This window comes from Meriones unguiculatus, chromosome 20, assembly GCF_030254825.1.
Source record: "Meriones unguiculatus strain TT.TT164.6M chromosome 20, Bangor_MerUng_6.1, whole genome shotgun sequence".
Taxonomy (NCBI): domain Eukaryota; kingdom Metazoa; phylum Chordata; class Mammalia; order Rodentia; family Muridae; genus Meriones; species Meriones unguiculatus.
In genome coordinates this window covers 51845281-51864234 of record NC_083367.1, presented here as the reverse complement: position 1 = coordinate 51864234, position 18954 = coordinate 51845281, and the positions used below count along the sequence as shown (strand labels likewise).

General features: G+C 37.2%; 1 non-coding gene across 1 annotated transcript; it reads right to left on the bottom strand.

Moving 5' to 3' along the window:
* Positions 1 to 11523: 11523 nt before the first annotated feature.
* LOC132649632 (U6 spliceosomal RNA) lies at positions 11524 to 11630 on the bottom strand. The gene has a single exon (XR_009588116.1). It is a non-coding gene; the product is annotated as a U6 spliceosomal RNA (small nuclear RNA).
* Between the last annotated feature and the right edge of the window lie 7324 nt (positions 11631 to 18954).

Genomic DNA, 18954 nt, shown 5'->3' with positions numbered 1-18954 from the left:
TAAAAGAAGTGTTATGACAAACACATCAAAATAAACATGAAATGATACATCATTGCAATAACTCACATCAATGTTTTCCCTTATCATAGGTAAATTCCAAACTTAGAGTTGTTGGTACTAACATCAATTGAAAGACTCAGAAATATAAGCATTTTAATTTTAGAAAAGAAAAAAAAACTATAAACAGTACTTAAAATTTATTACCCAAGGGCCATGCATGGAGAGTACCTAGATTCCCTGCTCAGATGTAACCCATAGGCAGCTCAGTCTCCATGTGGGTCTCCTAGCAAGAAGAAGAGGGGTTGTTTCTAACATGGACTCTGTTGTCTGCTCCTTGATCACTTCCCCTTGGTGCGACTGCCTTGCCAGCCCACAGAGGAAGTCCTGGTGAGATATGATATGCTTGGGTCAGTTGGTTGGGGAGGAGGACTTCTCCTTACTGAAGACTAGGGGAGGGTTATGGGAGGAAGAGGAAGGGAAGGAGGGACTGACATGAGATGACGGAGGGGCTACAATCTGGATGTAAAGTGAATCATTCAGGCCTTTACAGCCATTGAAGCAAGACATTCTCCCCAAGCATGGTTGGATACCATAAAAAGCTAAAATGATACGCTCAGGATGCGAGGCTAAGCACTGCACTCAGGGTCAGCCGCTTTGGACCCAGAGAAGAGCATGTCTGATTGCATGCGGGTTGATGCCCCAGGTCCCGCCTCTGAGAAAAAGGTATCGGACGGGTCCGATGCTCTTTGGGTGGATGACACCTAAATGAACATCTGTACAAAGTCCCAATTTATTTCTAATATCAGAGATCAGACCTCTACTCTTGCCTGATGCGTCTAAAACAAAAAGGGGGAACTGTAGAGAGCTGCAGAATGCTATGCCTTAAAGATGGAGCTGGTTTCCGCCTTCCACCTTCCCGATGGTGAGTGCTCTCTGTCAGGAACAACTCCACATTTGGCTAAGGCCGAGGATCTGGCTTGCTTCCATGTATGTGGACCTATCTGCATTGCCCCCGTGGCACGCCTGGGTTGGCTACCCAGAGGCTATTTAAGCTGTGGGCTGGCTTTCCCCGGGGTCCGAGGATTGTTCAATGTTCCTGAATAAACTGCATTGAAAAAAAAAAAAATTAAAAATAAAATAAGAATAAAGCTGCTATGAACATAAAATAAATTTTACTGCAAAGAAAACAAAAATAGCAGTTAATAGGACAGGAACACTGCTTATTCTGTACATCAGGCTGACCTCGAATTCAGAGATCTTCCTGCTTCTGCTCCCTGTAGGGATGGATTAAAGGTATGTGCACCGCTACTGGCTTTTAGGAACATTTCTTGTTAGCACAATCACATGAGCAAACAAAGAAGAACAAGGACAATTTTCAGTAGTTCTTTGAGTCTTCTGAAAGCAGTAGTCATCAGATTGTCCCAAAGGGTTTCTAATTTCATCAATGTGTCTTATTTAACTTCAAAATAGTTTCCCTCTATTTAAGAGTAGAGTAGTGCTAAAACCAGGGAGAGTAAGAAAAGGGGCAAAGAGAAAGTTAATGAATGAGTACTAAGTTACAGTTAGATGACAGCAGGAATTTATCATATGTTAGCATGCAGTAAATATTATCACAGAAAACTGAGATGGAATCCATATTTTAAAAGCTAGAAACAAACATTTGAAAGCCACACCAAAGGAAATGATGCATTAGGAAGAGACTGGTATGTCTAATCTAATTAAGACATTATGAAAATGTATCCAGGTATTAAAATGTGACATTCTACACTTACAATGCACCAAATGTATATTTATGCATATCGGCTAACGTAAATTGAAAAATAAAATATTCAGCAAGTCTGTTGAAATCAATTTTAAGATGTCCCCCCGAGTATAATCACATGTACCCTCTATAGTCTTCCCTGTTGATTTGATGGGAATGTGTCACTATGACAGGCTGTTCACTACCTATATATAAGTATATATCTGTTTGTCTGTAGTTGGCCTCTCCTCCATTGTAGTCCATAAGAAGTATACTTCTCAGAGTGTGGAAGAAATTTCAAAGGTCACAGTGTAAACTGCTATTGCGGCCATGTGGCCAGGAACTCCTGATGGCTATTAAACCTTGGAGGGGTATTCAATAAACTGTTTTCGTCATAATACTTCAGGGAGATGAGTTATTCAAGCAGCTCCTGGATTTAAGTAAAACTTGAGACTCAAGTGATATTAAAACTCTGTAACTATTTTGACAAAGTCTATTCCTAGGTATGAAAGCACTGAAATTAAATAATGTTATTGTTTAAAGCAACAATAAACAAAGAAAATGAAAAAGAATAAGGACACCATTACTTATTTATTAAAATATGTATCTATACATATATACATTAATGTGTATGAGCCTAAACATTTTTATGCTTGTATTTTATACAAATAAATCTAAAAGTGTTAAATTTTCAAAAATTTTTTATTTATTTTAATCATTTTTATGCATCTTTTTGATTAGAAGCCTGGCAGAAATTTTCTATAATATACTAACAATAACATTTGTTTTGTATTCCAGCATCTGTTTCCTAATCTCATTCTTTGGATAATCACTTTAAAGTTATTTGACTATTTCTGGCATGCCTATTAATATTTATAAAAATTATGTTACTTGAAAATCTTTTGAAACTTTCACACTGGGAAGGCCAAACTTGGGCATCAAAGCTTAAATTGACCAGAGCCAAGTAGTTGCCCAGATGATCTACAAAATGACAGAGCTCCATGACTGAACTCCTTCACTCTCACACTAATGAGCATTCAGTGATGATAGTTACTGCAGAAAAAAACTGACTTTAGCATCACCGGACCCAAGCCAAGTGACAGATGACAGTAAAATGTCTTCCTCCGTACATGACTCACAAATTATGCAAACAATAAAGTTGCCTGAAGTTACTTGGGTTTAGTGTATTTTAATATTTAGCAATAGTAAATAAAACATGTATTTTGAGTAGAAAACATTTAAGGAAATTGAATCAATTATTTATTCACGTAAGACTATGCAGAAAGTAATGTCTTTGTGCTGGCTAGTTTTATGTCAACTTCATTGAAGTTGTACTCATTTTGAAGGGGGGACTTCAGCTGAAAAATGCTGCAACCAAGTTGGCTTATGTACAAGCTGTGTGTTTACATTTTTTATTTAATCATTTTTACAGCCTGATCCCAGCCCCCTCCTTGTTCTCCTCCCAGTCTCACCCTCATGCCCTCCTTCCCCCATTCCTCACTCTCCTTCTCAGAGGAAGAGATTCCCCAATGGGCATCAACTCACCCTGACATCTCGAGTTGCCCAGGACTAAGTGCATCCTTTCTCTCTGGGGCCTGAGCAGGCAGCCCAGCTAAGGGACAGGGATCCAGTGGCAGGCAACAGAGTTGGAGATATCCCCTACTCCCATTGTTAGGGACCCACAGGTTGGCCGTGCACATCTGCTACATATGTCTATGGGATCTAGGTCCAGTTGTATGTGAGAGGACCAAATAAACTGAGTGGTGCCACTCAGAGTCTGGTGGTTCTGTGTATTGTTAGAAAATAGAGAGAGCAACCCACGGTGAGCAAGCCAGGGAACAGCATTCTCCATGGTTGCTGCATCAATTCTTGCCTCCAGGCTATTGTTTTGTGTTCCTGACTGACTTCCCTGGATGCTGGAGTACAGATGTAAGCTAAATCAGGTTCTTTCCTCCTCAAGAACCTTTGTCATGGTGTGTTAGCATACCAATAAAAACATGAAGAAATAGTTACAGACACCAAATATAACCCTTCTTACTGATGTGTGCAGTAGAGAAGGTAAGAGGCTCGGCAAAACAAGGGTTAGGATCTATGCATCATGATGATTGAGATAGGTTTAATTTTTTTTTTCAATGCAGTTTATTCAGGAACCTTGAACAATCATCTGACCCTGGGTAAAGCCAGCCCACTTTAAATAGCCTCTGGGTAGCCAACCTCAGCATGCCACGTGGGCAATGCAGATAGGTCCACATACACGGAAACAAGCCAGATCCTCAGCCTTAGCCAAATGTGGAGTTGTTCGCGACAGAGAGCACTCACCATCGAGAAGGTGGAAGGCGGAAACCAGCTCCATCTTTAAGGCGCGGCATTCCGCAGCTCTCTACAGTTCCCCCTTTTTGTTTTAGACGCATCAGGCAAGAGTAGAGGTCTGATCTCTGATATTAGAAATAAATTGGGACTTTGTACTGATGTTCATTTAGGTGTCATCCACCCAAAGAGCATCAGACCTGTCTGATACCTTTTTCTCAGAGGCGGGACCTGGGGCACCAACCCGCATGCAACCAGACATGCTCTTCTCTGGGTCCAAAGCGGCTGACCCTGAGTGCAGTGCTTAGCCTCGCATCCTGAGCGTAACATTTTAGCTTTTTATGGTAGCCAACCATGCTTGGGGCGAATGTCCTGCTTCAATGGCTGTAAAGGCCTGAATGATCATGGCTGCATTACGCTGTTGTGAGACTCTAATCTTGCATATATACCACAGGCAAACCAAGGTGACCAACACCAGAAGGCCTGCTAGGTTAGCATAACCAATAGGATACAAGACATGGGAGTTATATATTCAGTCTTTTGGGGAAACTTTCGTGTATTCACCACATTACTCACAGCACACACATTTACATCTTATTGTGTACAACATACTATATTAAATACTGAGGGACGCTGTAAACATACACCGCTGAGCAGTGACTATGTCATGTTTAATGGAAAAGACACTTAAGTAATTTAGTATTTGATCCAATGAAATATGTGTTTACTGCTTTGGTATCTAGGATAAGTTAAAATTCTGCTTTACCAGAGGTAAATATCTGGATGGTTCCAGATATTACAGAGAGAATGTCAGACATGAAGGCATGGAGGTAACAGATATATTGAAGAGCGGAGAGAATTTCCACATGTCACCATTTGTTATTTATTAATTTGTACAAAGAAATGTAAGGGAAAAATAAAGTTTGGAGCCATATGGCAAGATTTATTTTATATCTGATATCATTCTAAAGAGGCAAAAAGGAAGTGTCCAAGATCATTGGTGTCCAAGTTCACTTCAGTAAGAACTAAATCTGTTTTGTTTATTTATTTTTCATCTACCAGGGCTGACATATGGTTTTGGCCTTTGCGATTTAATTATTCAGCTCAAAAACACACATAGAAGACAGAACTTCTCTCTCAAGATCATAGTTCTAAAAATTTAATATATTCATTTAATTCTTGGTTAACTTCAACTATACCTTCAGCAGAAGGTACTTTAGAATAAATAAAAAGACCTGATCATAAGATATTCCCGGCACTAGAACTAGAGAAATTAAAGAAAGAAATGACCCACATTAAAGAATAAGATTTAAGCACCTGACTATAAGTACTTAAGAGAAATATTTGATGTGCTTTTGTAGAATAGAAATTGTGTTTACAGTATGTGCCTGCTGTTCTTCTGTTATGGAGGTCAGAGGAATCAGTGGCCCAGAAACCTAGAATCAAACAAGGAATATACAGATCTTTCCTAGCATAATGAACTGGAATTTTCCAGGTTGACAAAAAAGCCATTTAAAAATTTTTATTTATGAATGTATATATATATATATATATACAATTTAAAATGTTGTTATGGATTGGTTGGAATGAGAATAGGGAAGATAATAATTTGTATTTATATTATAAACTCAAAAAAGTAAAAAATAATCTATTACTTATAATGAATTTGTTCAGAAACGTAAATATAATACTTGCTCATGTCTACTGCTTATATACACAACTTTTTTGACAGCTTGTGTGAGAGACTCCAATGGAAAAAAATTACATCTAAAAGAAAACTGTTACTGTCCTTTCCCTCCCGACAATAGGAAGGATTAAAATATATCTAGAGGATTCAGCCTTCTTGACGTTTGATGCTTATGAGTACTTGTAAGAATGCTTGAAACATGAGGGAGCTCTTTCATGAGCAGAATTACTGGGGGCTGCGAACGTGACAAGTTAAGAATCTTGATGTTCATAATCAGAGTTGCTGCTGCTGCACGTCTGGGAGAGAAATAAGCTCAACACCACATGCTTCGCTCGGAGTTCATTTACATATATATTAAATATATATTATTGCTTGGAAGATAATCACAGCTTTCAATATTTATAGTTTTGAGTCAACGGCAACATCACTCACTGTGTATGGTGCCAGGGTGAAAGCTGCTAATTAGGTGAAGTATTCTCAAATTAGTTTTATTTCATCGAGTAGCTATGAGATAATTGGAATATGGATGATAGAATGAAAGCATTTTCGCATCGTGAGACACATAATTCTAAAAACTGGACAAAAAGAAACAAGCAGAGACAATGGTATACAGTGCTTTAGCACACCTTCTAAACTACACTGCCCCCAACATCAACCACAGTCAATTTGATACTTAAACAAAAGACTGTTAGGTGAACGTGATAACCACTACACTACGGAAACGCCTGGTTTTATTTATTTATTTATTATTTTCATTTTTAAAAATTTATAATAAGTTTAGTAAGATCGCAGGACACAAAGTCAAAACATAAAATTTAGTTTAAATGATATAATATATATATATATTTATAAATAATGACATTATTTTAAATTAAATTTAATTTATATATTTATTTATTACAATTTATTCACTTGGTATCCCCACTGCAGCCTCCTCCCTTGTCTCCTACCAGTCCTACCCACTCTCCCTCTTCTGCCCCTATGCCCTTTCCCTAGTCCCCTGATAGGGGACTATATATATATTACATATATATAACTTAAATATTAAGTTTCATTTGTCAACTTGATGCAAACCAGGGTCATTGGGTAAAGAAATGATCTATACAGAAAATGTCTGTATCAGGTTAGAATCACTTTTAACTTTATATATATATATATATATATATATATATATATATATATATATATATAATGCAGGGCTACCTGCACAAGGCTGATACCATCCACAGTGGCCTGGGCCCTCATACATCAATTATTCCTAATAGACTTGCCTGTAATAAAACCTGTAATAAAACCTGAAATATCAATTTCAAAACACTGAGCAAAACGTTTATGAAGAGATTGGGCAAACATAGAAAAAAAATTTCAATTATGTGGCCTCCAGATTATGGAGGATCCTTACCATATAAATTGTTTTTAATCTTAAAACAAAAATCATATAACATTAACAAAAATGTTAGCACCATATGTTTATGATTGAAATGGCAACCATATAACAGGATGATTCTAGAAAAAAAATATCCAATTTTCTATAAATGCATATGCTGTTATATGTTCAAGTGTGATTAGTATATGATAAAGATGCAAGATTTTTTTATCGACAGGTTGAAAAAGTTTACTGAAACTCCATTTTCAGAGAGTGCTCTGGAGATTTGGGGTCTTTGATATTTTACATTTCTTTCATCCTTTTTTCTTTCAAAGGCTTCATTGACTCTGACAATGCTGAAGAGGGGAAAGACCCTTGATTCAATAATAGAACTGTTTAGCTCATAAGTGACTGAAAACTCACATAGGTGAATAGATGATAGATACATAGATGACAGAAAAAAAGAAAGCAAGAAAGAAAGAAAAAAGGAAAAAGAAGCAAAGAAAAATAAAAGAAAGAAAGAAAAAAGTAATGGATACATACATATACACCCAGGCTTCTTTCTAAATGTTCTACTTACTTTTCTCTCCTTTTATATCCCCTTAGAGAAAGTTATACAGTCAATATTTATATTTAATTGTACTAAATTTTAATTTCCATTTTTAAAAGTGCTGATTGTTTTATAAAATTGTATTAATAAACACATTTCATATTTTCAGTGTTCTACAAGGTCCTTATGGATTTTTATTTTTGTCATTTTTCTTTTATAAATATATATGGGTGTATTGCCAGCATATATATCTGTGTGCCACATCTGTGCCTAGAGCCTATGGAGAACTGAAGTGGCCATGGATTCCTTTGGAACTAGAGTTATAGATTGCTTGATCTGTCATATGGTTGCTGGAGACTAAATCCTGGTCCTCTGGAGGAAGAATTAATGCTCTTAACTACAGAGCCATCTCTACTACACTCACCTGAACTCTTTAGGAACTGCATAACTTTAAATTAACGATGTGAAAGCATGCATTTTATAGTATCATGATGCATTGCTCTTGTTTCTTCAGCTTCCAGCCTGCAAATCTTCTGGATCAATCCAGAAACTAACTTGAGAAATCATAGGAAGAGCTACATTTGCAGTGAGAGTACAATTCCATGAGCTTTGAGAACTGCCATTATCCTATTATAAGCTTGGCAGGTAAAACCAGGGTGTCTTATGCTATGTTTCCAACAACACCACAGATCCAGGCGAGTTGGTGTATGCTTGTAATATCAGGGAAGTAGACACAAGTGGATCTCTGTGAGTTCAAGAACAGCCTGGTTTACAAAATGAGTCCAGGAAAGCCAATGCTACACAGAGAATCCCTGTCTCAAAAAAACAAGAGCCCAGGTAGATGGATAGATAAGTAGATAGATAGATAGATGATAGATAGATAGATAGATAGATAGATAGATAGATAGATAGATAGATACATATAGGTATATAGGTAGGTAGGTAGATAGGTAAGTAGATAGATAATAAAATAATAAAGTCTACCATGTGTTCAGATGAATTTGTGACTAGTTTATTCTGACTTTAAGCAGTGCATAAGCAAGAACACAATCTAAGGTCTACTCATAAGTGTTTGGGCTTATTATTTCTGATTCATGTGTTCATATTTACACATTCCAACTGTATTTACTTTCCAAAGACCCAAAATATATAACAATATAATTAAGATAGTTAGGTAAAGCATATAAGGAAACAACCAATTGACCCATAATTGTTATATATATATATGTGTGTGTGTGTGTGTACATATACATATGTATACATATATGTGTGTGTCATATATATATGTCATATATATATATGACAAATGTAAGAATGATACTTGTGTTCTGCTAATTGCTGTCATGTTTTTTATACAAAAAAGTGAATTAGATATGATAAAAGAACATTTTAAATGAACGTCTTATGTTGTGGCTGATCAATTTTGACAACTCTTTGGAATATAGAAACTTAACCAAAATATCCAACATATCATAAGTTTAGAGGGTATTACATGGCAAGTTAGCATGAAGAGATAACACCTTGAGTTTGCATTATCCATCAAAGTTGACAGCCATGAGACTATGGAAAATAAAGAAAAGCAGCACTTATTCATAAAGAAAATCTGGAGGGAAAATATCTATCTCTTTAAACTACAAAAATAAAAATAAAAAATAAAAATGACATTAGTGCGTGGTGAAGTAATTATGGAAAGAATAGGAAGCGATGTGTCAGAAGAGATGGGAAGAGCTCTCAAATCAAGCTGTCTTCCATGATGTACTGTACACTGAAGCTATTACTATCCTAATCCATGGAACAGATATCATCCTCACATCTAGGTTTCCTCACCTTTATAATGAATGTGTCAAAGACATCCCTAACTCATAACCAATGATAAGACTTTCAACTACTGAGTGACCATTAAGCAGGAAACTTTCTGTCCCATATTAGTTGATTCAGGATATTAAGCTGCTTTTATGTTTTGGATATCACTATTTCTGCTGCTTTCATAAGATGCTACTCTGAGGCAGAGAAACCCACAGTTTAGCTTTTAGAATCAGTGATTCAAGACTCATTTGATATCTTTGGAGATTCTTTTGTCACGTTAATAACTTACTACAATACATTTAGAATTTAGTATCATCATTTTCAATCACTTTTGGTGGTCTAGAATGAAGACATACGATGAAATACCACTTATCTATTCATAAATTCTTAAAATTAATAATACTAAAATATTTGGGGCTCAAGGAAGTCTCTGGGGAAGGATAATAGTTATGGGTTCACAGGAACAAGAAATGAGAATGCTGATGGAGGAAGGGTACAGAGAGTGGGACTCCAGGAGAGGGAGGAAAACAGTCAGTGAAGAGGAAGCGGGAAGTAAGTATGCATGAAAATGGCATAGGGAAACCTGTTACTTTGTGCGTGAATTTAAGATAAAAGTAATAATAAAATAGCTTCATCTGTTTGCTTTATACAAACAGTTCACTGTAGCTTGGCATGATAAAACATAACAAAAAGTCTCTTGAATTTTTTTTCCACTACTGAAAAAAAGGTTTTATTTGCTCAATTGATACTCAGTTTATGTTCAAACAGGCTTCCCTAATAGGACTATGTAATGTCTTTCTTAATTTCATTCCTTGTCACCATCCTAGTGTACTTAAGCGAAACAAAACTTTTCAACACAGTCTTGGATAAACACACTTTCTCAAAGCTATTTATGATAATGTGGTGAACAAATAAAAATCTCTTCTCTTCTTGAAACACTGAAGTAATCAGAATACCTTTGAATATGATTGTCACATTCAGATGTAGAATCTGGGCTTTTCCTCCCTTGCTTTCTCAGACAAAAGCTTTCTCAGCAATCTGATAATGCCACCCCCATCTGTACTAAAATCAGTATGGCTCCAATCATCCTGGATTTTGAAAGCCATATGAAGTTATAAAGAAAGGATTAGGATAATAGGTTAAGAATAATAAACAGGCAAAAAATTAAGAGTTTTCTTGTTTATTTATATTTTAATTTTTATTATTAGCATTTATTTCAATTTATTCAATTTGTATCCGGCTGTGGCTACCTCCCTTGTCTCCTCTGAATTGCACCTTTTTTCCCTCTTCTCCCCCTTTGCCTCTCCCCTAGTCCACTGAAAGGGAAGGTCCTCCTCCCCTTCCCTCTGATACTAGCCTATCAGGTCTCATCAGAACTGGCTGGATTGTCTTCCTCTGTGGCCTGGCAAAGGTTGCACTTCCCAGGGGGAGGTGATCAGACAGCCTGCCACTGAGTTCATGCCAGAGACAAACCGTGTTCCCCTTACTAGGGACCCACTTGGAGAAGGATTCTAAGGGCTACATGTGAGCAGGTGTTTTAGGTCCACTCCTTGCATGGTCCTTGAATTGGGGTATCAGTCTTTGCAGGGGCCTCAGGGCTCAGTTTGTATGGCTCTGTTGGTCTCCTTTTGGAGCTCCTGTCCCCTGCAGCTTTTTCTATTTCCCCCTTCTTTCATAAGATTCTCTGGAAAAAAAAAAGATTCCCTCTACTCTGCCCAAAATTTAGCTGTGAGTCTCAGCCTCTGCTTCCATACTTCAGTAGAGTCTTTCAGAGACCATCTGTGGTAGGCTCCTGTCTTTCCCCTTCTTCCAATGTCTGTTTGGTTTGTACTTTTGAATGAAGATTGAGGCTGTTTGGTTTGTACTTCTGAATGAAGATTGAGGATCTTCCCTAGTGTCTTCCTTGTTGTTTAGCTTCTTCAGGAGTATAGATTTTAGTATGTTTATACTACATTATATGTCTAATATCCACTTATAAATGCGTACATACCATGTGTGTCTTTCTGCTTCTGGGTTACCTTACTCAAGATGATCTGCTCTAGTTCCCACCATTTGCCTGAAAATTTAAAAATATGAAACACTTCACAAACTTGCATGTCATCCTTGCTCAGGAGTCATGCTTATTTTCTCTGTACCGTTCCAATTTTAGTATATGTGCTGCTGAAGAAAGTACTCTTGTTTATTTTATTTTCTAAATTATTTTATTTTAACTTTTTCTCTTATTTATGTTTACACTGATGTTAAACACCCAGAGACCACCACAGAAGACAGGTGAAAAATAGTTCAAGTCTGGACAGAGATTATATAAATAGAAATCTTTTAATAGTCTATCTTCATTAAATACACAAACAAACTTTTTATTAAATGGCATCTACATGAATGTGTGTATGGTAGTTGTGTAAATGTTATATATTATGTAAAATTCATTAATACTTTGATTATATCAAAGTTATCCACAATGCAAGGAATCACTGACACATTTAAGTTATAACTTAGAGAAACAAAAGGACTGTTTTTTTCTCAAATATTATTTAAAGTTAATTGTTTCCTTATAACATAGCATCAATAAATGTTGCTTAAATCAAATAATTTTCTTTACTGTGATGACTGACTGCAGTTGTGATGGAGGGTAGGTTTCCTCTGCAATAAATAGCTAAATCACACACACAAACACACACACACACATGCTATCCATAAGAAATTTTAGGACTTATAATCACTTTATTAATAATATGCTTAAGTAATAGAGGTTTGCAGTTTCCATTGCCTTTGTTGTTTTGCCAGCATTGTCTAGGATTAGAGATACAGGAGAGATAAATGTGAGTCTCCATTAAGGAACAATGATGCTAAATAGGCTTTTGTTGTTCAAAACATATCAATTTTTTCCTTTAAAATAATGCATTTGTCATAACAAATTTCTTTCATTTGTTCATATCAAATTATCATAAAGAAAATAAAAATTTAAAAATTATTTTATTTTACATTATGACATAATTACATAATTATTTACTTCCCTTCCATCCCAAACGCTCCACTATGCCATAATCTGTAATTAGTTGATACATTTGGTTATCCAATATGAAGTGATGATCTTAAAACATGAATACAAGTAATATTATAGACTGCGCAGGGTGTACTTACACGTATGTTTGCGTGTTTCTTCAGTGTGTATATGTGTAGTCAGTCCTCTGAAGTTTCACAGACACACATAAACTTGAACAACAGTGCACAGTAGACGTAGAGTATATCTTAGTGTTGTCTGATAGTATACAGAGTTGGGAGGGATAATATTTAACAAGACAAGAGTATAATTTTGGCTCTGTGATTCATTTCATGGATTTTCAATGAGTAATATTTACACAAGGGCATAGTAATTATCTATTTATCTTAATCTTGTCTATGCCAATAAATCTATTTTATTTAAAAGACAAAAATTAATGTCTGAAGACAAGTCAATGTTCTGTATCTTGGACACATCTTCTACATAAATATATCAACCATCTCCAACCACAAGAAATTATAGGAAGAAAAAATATGGTAAAAGAGAGAGACAGAGAGAGAGAGAGAGAGAGAGAGAGAGAGAAAGAGAAAGAGAGAAATTTAATCAACAGTCCTAGACTTTTGAGGCTGTAAGGTTGTGACTGCATTTATTTTCTGCTATGGAGAACAGTGGCAATACCCAGACTTTATTTTGATCGTGTTCTGAAAACATGGGTGAAATTAAGTGTTAAGAGAATGGATTCATTTGAGAATAACAAATAAAGCCTTAAGTTGAGTAGATTCAATAATCTACTTTTGTCTTATTATTAGTATAAGATATATCCCTCTATTCCCCTTTGTTTTTTTTAACCCTTTTTTTCCTTATCTAAGAAAGAAAGAGAAAAGAAAGGAGAGAAATCCCTAAGTCTAACTTTGTTTTCTCTCTGAAAAAAAAAAAACATTAATAACTTACAACCAACTTTTAATAACAATAAACATTCATAGCCCAGAAAAGAGCCCCAAACCTACCCAACCCCCTGAAGAGAAATTGGATGTCTTTTTCATGGATTTCTTCTAGATGATTCTGGGACACCTTAAAATCCTGTTTGCTGTTTGCAGAAATTGGAAAAATGATTAATTAAGCAAGCATTAACATTTGTTTCCAGTATGAATGTTGAGAAATTTCAGGATTAATAGAAGTTCTCTTTGGAACAGTATAAAATGCTGGCCCAATTGAGATTAATAGCTTTCTTCAAAACTCTCTTGGGAGCAGGCTTTGATGAGAAACAGCAATTGAAGGAGTTGAGGCTGGAACAAGCAGAATGGTGGAATCTGCAGGCTTTATTTGTTATACTCAAATAAGGTTGTTTTTAACACATTGGTATAGAATTCAAATTTAAGGTTATGTTTGATCAACACACACATATAAATATGTATATTTTTACTCTGATATGAGGTATTGTACCTATACAACTTCTTTACTAATGCGAGGTTTACTTCCAATACTTTTAAACTGCTATTAAAAACTGTTTAGGACATCAGGTAATGCAAGTTATTTGTTAGTCAATTCCTGCTCATGTCAGACACTATTGTAATTTATTACAAGTCTATACATCCTACATTTGACTGATAGGTATAATTCGATAGATAAATAAATTATATAAAGATAGATAAGTCTTCAGAAACCTCAGAGACCTACAGAATATGGCATTTAGAAATGTTTTTATTATTTTAAAGATTCTTTGACAATGAGACAGGTCATCTCCTGGCAGCATCCAGTCTATCTCAAAGAAGATGATGAGCATCGAGGAACCTCCATAGGAAATGCCTTAAAATGGCTTAAAACCAGCCACCCAGGTAAAGAAAATGTTATCACTTCATGAAAGACAGAATTCTGCCTAAAATGAGCAAGCTTAAATGAAGGCCAAGTCCAGTGCTGAACTCTGCCAAGACAGGGTAAGCAAGTACTAAATAGTTTCTGCTTCACATATATGTCTGTCAAATATACTGAGCTGAAAGGCTGAAAATGATGCTCTAACATTATAGAAAGTTTTTGATGACTGTTCAGGCAGCAAACTGTCTCTGTCATTTTTTTTTTTTTAATTTTTTTGGAAGCTGCTAGTATGAACTTTTTATTTACTCAAGTAATTAAATTTTATTCCTTCTCAAGTCTTTGATGTGGTTGAAGACCAAATAGTCATAGTATTGCAATTAGCCTAGTTGCTTAGAAATTAAAAAGATGTTTTAGGTCTATGTCTTTTTATTGGAGAGTTGAGTCCATTGATGTTGAGAGAGATTAATGACCAGTGGCTGTTAGATCTCTTGATTTTGTTGTTGGCTGTATTCATCAGGTTGTGTGCTTGGTTGCTTTTTGTTTTACTGAAGTGAGGTTATTTATTTCCTGTGTTTTCTTGAATGTAGCTAGCTTTCTTGGGTTGTATTTTCCCTTCCAGTGTCTTCTGTAATGCTGGATTTGTTTGTAGGTATTGTTGAAATTTGTTTTTGTCATTGAATATCTTGTTTTCTCCATCTATGAGGACTGAGAGTTTTGCGGGGTATAGTAGCCTGGGCTGACATCTGTGTTCTCTTAGGGTCTGCATGATATCCGTCCAGGCCCTTCTGGCTTTCATAGTCTCTGTTGAAAAGTCAGGTGTGATTCTAATGGGTTTGCCATTATATGTTACTTGGCCTTTTTCCCTTGCAGCTTTTAGTATTTTTTCTTTGTTCTGTATACTTACTGTTTTGATTATTATGTGGCGGGAGGATTTTCTTTTCTGGTCAAATTTGTTGGGTGTTCTGTAGGCCTCATGTATTCTAATTGGCCTCTCCTTTAGCTTGGGGAAATTTTCTTCAATGATTTTGTTGAAAATATTGTCTGGGCCTTGGAGAAGGGAGTCTTCTTTTTCCTCTATACCTATTATTCTTAGGTTTTGTCTTTTCATATTGTCTTGCATTTCTTGGATGGTCTGTGTCAGGAATTTTTCAGATTTAACATTTTCTTTGACAGATACATCGATTTCTTCCATTGTATCTTCTACACCTGAGATTCTTTCTTCCATCTCTTGTAGTCTGTTGGTTATGCTTACCTCTGTAGTTCCTGTTTTCTTCCCTAGATTCTTCCTTTCCATTATTTCTTCCATTTGTGTTTTCTTTAATTTTTCCAATTCTATCTTCAGGTCTTGAGTTGTTTTTCTTTACTTCCATCACCTGTTTGATTGTACTTTCCTGTTTTTCTTTTAGTTCCTTCAACTCTGTTTCTATCATTTCATTCAGTGTTTTAAGCATTTCCTTTCTAAAGGCCATAAACTGTTTGGCTGCAGCTTCCTCTATTTCTTTATGGATGGCAATATTCTGTTTGAGTTTATCTTCCTCTATGTCTTTACGAATCTTATTTGTTTCCTCTGTTATCATCTTCATGAGCATACTTGTTAGTTCATCTTCTTGGATTTCAGTTATGGTGGGGTGTCCAGGGCTACTTGCCCCTGGGTAACTGGGTTCTGGAGATGCCATATTGTTCTGTCTTTTGTTGCTTGAGCTTTTACGCTGGCCTCTACCCATTGTGTTATCTTAGGTGTTTGGTGTTATTTTCTGGTGGTTCCTGTCTTTTTATTTAGACAGAAAAGTGGAATTGTTGGAGCTTGGACGAATGCTAATTGCTGGCGCTCAAAATCTGGTTACTGTGCACTGGATACACCCCTCCTTGTTTGTGTAAACCTGCTTAAAACATTATATCTGATTGGCTCAGTAAATGGCCTATACCTGGGCAAGGCATAACGGGGTAGGTGTGACTATGGGTCCCAGGCTTCGAGAGGACAGAGAGAATCACAGGAGACAGACAGAAAAAAAAAAGAAAAGAAAAGAAAAGAAAAGAAAAGGAAAGAAAAGAAAAGAAAAGAAAAGGAAAGAAAAGAAAAGAAAAGAAAAGAAGAAGGAGTATGCAACAATGGGTTAGCCTGGAGAATAAAGTACTTAGGACTAGGAGGAAGGACTCCAGTAATGGCGTGAGAAGGCTCAGATGAAGAATAAAAGTAAGGTCTTATAATATTATGGATGGAAGAGAGGAGAGAAGGATGGTGTTGGATGGGGGCTGGGAGATAGATGGTGGTGATTCAGACTGTTTAGAGAGGAATGTCTGTCCAGCCCAATGTAAATAAAGCCATTATTAATCTAAAAAAAAAGGTAATGGGCTCATCTCTTTGACAGCAGAAATGTATGCAATCATGCTTAGAGCTTCAAAGCAGAGTGTAAAGAGGCTGCTGTATTTGTGAAGATTAGCACCATTAAGGAGGAGTTTAAGCCTTTTCTGGGATAATAGGAAATCTCCCTTGAATGCAAGATCATATCCAGCCAGGGCTCCAATTTGTAAACGTGGGAATATATATGAAAGCCAAGAGCCTGTATTAATAATAATGCACCTATGGTCACTGAGTAGGAACCGACAACTGTAGGCAACATCAAACATTTGTTCAATTTGATGAACAAGTGAGTCATACGGGGGTTACTTATAAGAATATGGGTTAGGACTACTTAGAGGAGCAAAAGTGACTCAAAGGTGGTGACATCACCAAAACACCATCCCAGAATGCCCACAGTGCACATAAGCTGAAAATCTGGATCCCTTCAAACCTGCTGGTGGTGGCTTAAAGAACATCCTTCCGGATATACAATTGCTGTGAGTCTCTTGCAGGAAGCTTGGATGGTCTATGCTTCTCGGAGGCATCTCAGCTTGTCTTAGAGTGCTTCTCAACAGCTGTTACTATTTATATAGGCTCAGAAAAGAGACCCTCTGTGAATTTGGTCAGTTTCAGGTGCTACTGAGTTGTTTACTTTTGAACCTTAATGAGCTTCTTGGCATTATGGAATGCTTCACTTTCCATCAGCATTCTGAGTCAATGTTTCAAGTTTATTTATTTATTTACATTTATTTATTTATTCATTTCAATTTATTCATTTTGTATTCCTGCTGCAGCCCCCATCCTCATCTCCTCCCAGTCCCATCCACGCTCCTTCTTCTTCCCCTATGCGATTTCCCTAGTCCACATATAGGGGAGATCCTCCTCCCTTCTATGACCCTAGCTTATATGGTCTCATCAAGGCTGGCTGTATCATCTTCCTCTGTGGCCTGGCAAGGCTGCACCCCCTCCAAGGGAAAGTGATCAAAGAGCAGGCCACTGAGTTCATGTCAGAGACAGACCCTGTACCTCTTACTAGAGAACACATTTGGAAACTGAGCACCAGATGGGCTTCCTTTGAATAGGGTTTCTAGGTCCTCTCCATGTACTGTCCTTGGTTGGAATATTGGTCTCTGCATGGCCCCCGGGCCCAGGTATTTGGGCTCTGTTGTTATTGTGGAGTTTCTGTCCCATCCAGGTCTTTCAATCTCTCTCTTCTTCCATAAAGATTCCTGCGCTCTGCCCAAAGTTTGGCCATGTGTCTAGCATCTCCTTTGATACCTTGGGGGATAGAGACTTTCAGATGGAAGGCTCATGTCTGAGTCTATTTTTAAATATTATTTATTTATTCATTTTACATCCTGATTCCATCTCCTTCCCTCTTCTCCATTTGGTCCCACCTTGCACCCTCTGACCCTTATCCTTCTCCTCAGAAAAGCTCTCCTCAATCTCTCCCTGTAACAAGCCACCCCAGCAAAATAAGTCACAAGAGGACTAAGGGAATCCTCCTCCAATGAGGCCAAACAAGGCAGCTCAGTTAGGGAAAAGTGATCCAAAAACAGGCTATAGACTACATGTCAGACACATCCTTAACTCTACTTGCTAGGGAATCCACATGAAGCCCGCACTCCCCATCATTTACATATGTGTCAGGGGCCCTAAAACCAGTCCACATATGCTGTTTGGTTGGTGCTTCATTCTCTGTAAGCCCTTTCAGCTTAGGTTATTTGACTCTGTTGGTCTTCTTGAGGAGTTCTTGTCCCCTCTGGGATCTTCTATCCTTCTTTAACTCTTCCATGAGACTCCTGAGCTCCATCTAATGTTCGGTTGTGGGTCTTAGCATTTGTTTTGATCCACTGATGGGTGGAGCATCTCACAGAACAGCTATATTAGGAACCTCTGCAAGCATAGCTGAGTATCATGAATACTGTCCCAGGGGTTGGCTCTCTCCTATGGAGTGGTTCTAGGCTTGGGCTACTGATTTGTTGGCCATTCCCTCAATCTCTGCTCCATCTTTATGCCTGAGAGTCTTGTAGGCAGGGTAAATTTTGAGTCAAATGCTTTGTGGGTGGGTTGGTGTCCCCCTCCATCCACGGGAAAGCCTGCCTGGTTAGAAGGTGGCTTCTCCAGTCTCTATGTCCCTGACAGCTAGGAGTCTCAGTTAGAGTAACCCCCATATACTCCTAGGAGCCTACCCAGTCATCAGTCTCCAGCCTGTCTCAGAGATGCCCCCACTCAATTTCCCTTCTTTCTCCAGCCCTCTAGTTTCCCACCTCACCATCTGCTCAGATCTAATTCCTACCCTTATTCCCTTCCCCACACCCTTTCCTACCCATGATATTGGAA